The 4,503-nt window shown below is 43.6% G+C and overlaps 1 pseudogene; it reads right to left on the bottom strand.

Moving 5' to 3' along the window:
• Positions 1–3,597, bottom strand: part of LOC112077052 (max-interacting protein 1-like) — a 14,298-nt pseudogene extending 10,701 nt beyond the window's left edge.
• Between the last annotated feature and the right edge of the window lie 906 nt (positions 3,598–4,503).

Genomic DNA, 4,503 nt, shown 5'->3' with positions numbered 1-4,503 from the left:
GAGAGAGAGAGGAAGGGGAGGAAGGGGAAGGGAGAGAGAAAAGAGGAGAGAAGGGGAGAGAGAGGGGAAAAAGGGGAGAGAGAGGAGAGAGAGAGAAGAGAGGAGAGAGAGAGAGAGAGAGAGAGAGAGAGAGAGAGAGAGAGAGAGAGAGAGAGAGAGACGAGAGAGAGAGAGAGAGAGAGAAGAGAGAGTGTGTTTAGTTATCTTGAACAAACTGTATTGTTATACCTGTTTCCAAAGAGCACCTGCCTCTTCCACCCTCAGAGAGATGACGAGTTGCTATCCTTTGTGTTCCTTTATCTATTTAACAGGATATTTTACCAGGTGTGTTCAAGTTTCTATAGAGGGAGAGGAGAGAAAGAAAGAGACGAGAGAGCGTGGGTTATGAATAGATGTGAATGTATATATTTCAGCGGGTGAGGTTGATAGAGAAAGTATTCTCAGAGGGATAGTGACAGTGGGAGAGGGATGAGGGAGAGATACAGATAAGGGAATAGACTAAAAATTGGGACGAGAGAGAGGATGAGAGATAGGAGGTCAATGAACCGCCAATCAATTCCCAAACGCTACAAATCCAATGTCAGACTTTTAGTACCTGTCTCCTGACCTAATAAGCTAACTCTAACCTTTGGAAGGGAAATCACCCAACAGCCCAACACAGAAGTAACGTTCTGTCTTTCCAGACTTGGCGTTGTTTATCTTGTATCAGTGTTTTTGTTTACGATGGCGTTTGTGTTACTACTGCTGTACACAGAGTACGTCAATACTGTGATAAAGACTAAAGCTGACAGTTACAGCACTTGGAGGGAGAAGAAGAGGACGAGGACAGGAGGAGAGAGAGATAGCGGCGGCTTGGAGATGAGAGACGAGAGAGAGTGAGAGACAGAGAGACAGGCAAGGATGGAGACGGACTATAGGATAGAGTGCGGTAATGTGAACGGGAATGAGCGGGACGGAAGCGAGGGAGCCGGAGATCGAGACGAGGAGGCTGGGGCGTGATGAATGGATCGAGCAGAAGATTGGATTGTGAGAAATTGGCGGGGTTTCAGATTGAGAGAGAGAGCTCGCTCTATTTCTGACTTGGATAGACCTCGATCTCTGACGAGCAGAGACGTCGCACAATGTTGTAGAAGGAGACAAAAGGATCTATTCCGAGCGTAGTAGAGTCTGAGGCTAGTTCTCGATGCGCCTCCATTCGACCCCATGTACCGCACTGTCACTAATCCCTGCTGAGAAATAGTCATTGCATCTAAGTCAACCGTATTCTGACGACAAAGGCACTGGAAATATATACATTCACATCGGTAATTCAAATAACCGAGAGAGGCGCTCGTGGGTCTACTTTCTTCTCTCCTCTCCAGAACTGACGTAGTAGAAACTTGAACACAGACCTGAGGATGGATGAAAAGAGAAGGAGTGAGCAAGAGAGAGAGAGGGGGGAGAGAGAGAAAGAGAGAGAGAGGGTGAGAGAGAGAAAGAGCGAGAGAGAGTGAAAGAGAGAGAGAGGGTGAGAGAGAGAAAGAGCGAGAGAGAGTGAAAGAGAGAGAGAGGGTGAGAGAGAGAAAGAGCGAGCGAGAGACATGCAACAACAATGCAACCCTTCATTCCATGTTTCTGTGTCATTGTCAGGGTCAATGTTATTGATTGTCATTCCCATGTTAACCTCATTCAGGTGGCAGTCAGTAGTGGGGAAGCTGCACGGGTCATAGATTCAGAACAAGCAACATGTTTCTCATTATGAGCAATGTTCCCTCTCATTTTTTTCCGGAGGTGAGCGAATTTCAGGTCTGCCGAGCGCAAACTTGAACGTTGTGAAAATTCTGMGCAACTTCCAGCTTGCGTTTACTGTGAACACTGAGGCTGTACCCGCTTCAAGTTACAGTTTTAACAGTGATCAAGTAGKCTACTGTGGCTTTTTGATCATAATGTAGGCCTGCCAGAGTGGCCTAACATAAACAAATATGGAGAATATGTATCACATAACATTTAAACATGAAAATAGCTGTTCTATCATTCAGCCTACAGTAGCAGCCAATGTGTGGTGTCCAATGTTGGCCTACAWTCCATGAGACTTTTGAAAAACACACGCAGGGCTTGACATTAACCTGTTAATCCTGAACAATTTGTTGTGTTGTTTGATGCAAGAAAKCACTTTCCAAAATAAAATTAATTATTATTRCCATACCATTATTACAGAGAATCAGACAAATGATGCTACCCTCTGCCTATTGGCTACTTAGCTTATTCAAGACCGTCTCCAAATAAAAAACTGCCATAAAAAAGCTCTTGACCCGACTTGTTTTCAAACATGCCAAGAAATGTACACGTTTTGTTCTCATGTAGGAAGCAATCACTCCCACATTGCTGACTACAAATGATCTATAACTGGGCTAATAACTCACTAACTAGCAAAGAATATGAACAAATGTGCCCACRTGGCTACATGCAGCTCTCGCTTTGATCTCAAAACAAGCGCATAACGATCGCAGCCGCTCATGCTGTAAAACAGTCCAGTTCAAAGTGAATGGCACAAATCCATATTTGGAAATGGTATATTTGCATATAGGCRTATTGAAGCTCTGATTGGTTATGGCGCACCYGTCTGTGTAGAGTACAGGCCTGAGTCGTGCTGTCACGCCCTGACCATAGAGAGCCTTTTTATTCTCTATTTTGGTTAGGTCGGGGTGTGACTAGGGTGGGTAATCTAGGTTTTTGTATGTCTATGTTGGCTTGGTATGGTTCTCAATCAGAGGCAGCTGTTTATCGTTGTCTCTGATTGGGGATCATTAGGCAGCCATTTCCCCACTGTGTTTTGTGGGATCTTGTTTATGTGTAGTTGCCTGTGAGCACTCCATAGCTTCGCGTATCGGTTGCTTTTTTAAATTGTTTTGTGAATTTCACAAATAAAAAGATGTGGAACCCATATCACGCTGCACCTTGGTCCGAATGTTAGTGTGTGTGTTTTACACTTGAACAGGACATAAGTGTGTATGTGTGTGTTTTACACTTGAACAGGTCATAAGTGTGTATGTGTGTGTTTTCACTTGAACAGCATAAGTGTGTGTGTGTTTTACACTTGAACAGGACATAAGTGTGTATGTGTGTATTTTAGACTTGAACAGGTCATAAGTGTGTAGTGTGTGTTTTTACACTTGAACGGTCATAAGTGTGTATGTGTGTATTTTAGACTTGAACAGGTCATAAGTGTGTATGTGTGTATTTTAGACTTGAACAGGTCTAAGTGTGTGTGTATAGTTACCTTAATATGTGATTTGGCTTTGTTGAGCAGCCCCAGGGTAGTGTGAGGTTACAGTCTTTCCCAGAGGGATGAGGGCCTTCAACCTCTCCAAACACAGACGCAGGTGGGCTCTCTGGAAGAGAGGAACACAGAGAGAGAGAGAGAGAGAGAGAGGGTTAGAGACATGATATTGAAGGATTCAGGAGACAGATACAGTAGATAACAAGACAACACATAGGTCCAGATGATACTGAGAGAGAGAGAGAGAGAGAGAAGAGAAGAGTAGCACGAGAAGAGAGAGAGAGAGAGAGGTGCAATGGTGTTTCCTGCACCCTACTCAGTTTTACTTCCGCCTCCATGGTGACCACATGACCTGACCAGGAAATGGTTGTCTCACCTAGCTATCTTAAGATGAATGCACTTAACTGTAAGTCGCTTCTAGATAACAGCAACTGCTTAATTAATCAATGTAAATGAAATTGTCTGAGCATTATGCTGCAGTGAAGCGGTATTTTAGCTAACCTAGAGCATTATGCTGCAGTGAAGAGGTATTTTAGCTCCTAGAGCATTATACTGCAGCGAAGAGGTATTTTAGCTAACCTAGGGCATTATGCTGCAGTGAAGAGCTATTTTAGCTAACCTAGGGCATTATGCTGCAGTGAAGAGCTATTTTAGCTAACCTAGGAGCATTATGCTGCAGTGAAGAGGTATTTTAGCTAACCTAGAGCATTATGCTGCAGTGAAGAGGTATTTTAGCTACAACTAGCATTATGCTGCAGTGAAGAGGTATTTTTAGCTAACATAGGAGCATTATGCTGCAGTGAAGAGGTATTTTAGCTAACCTAGAGCATTATGCTGCAGTGAAGAGGTATTTTAGCTAACATAGGGCATTATGCTGCAGTGAAGAGCTATTTTGCTAACCTATGGCATTGAGGCTGCAGTGAGAGGTATTTTAGCTAACCTAGAGCATTATGCTGCAGTGAAGAGGTATTTTAGCTACCTAGGCATTATGCTGCAGTGAAGGGTATTTTAGCTACTAGGGCATTATGCTGCAGTGAAGAGGTATTTTAGCTAACTAGAGCATTATGCTGCAGTGAAGTGGTATTTAGCTAACCTAGAGCATTGTGCTGCAGTGAAGAGGTTTTTAGCTAACCTAGGCATGCTGCAGTGAAGAGGTATTTTAGCTAACTAGGGCATTAGGGCTGCAGTGAAGAGGTATTTTAGCTAACCTAGAGCATTATGCTGCAGTGAAGAGGTATTTTAGC

The sequence above is a fragment of the Salvelinus sp. IW2-2015 genome, unplaced genomic scaffold (genome assembly GCF_002910315.2).
Source record: "Salvelinus sp. IW2-2015 unplaced genomic scaffold, ASM291031v2 Un_scaffold4235, whole genome shotgun sequence".
NCBI lineage: Eukaryota > Metazoa > Chordata > Actinopteri > Salmoniformes > Salmonidae > Salvelinus > Salvelinus sp. IW2-2015.
This window is presented reverse-complemented; position numbering and strand designations above follow the sequence as displayed.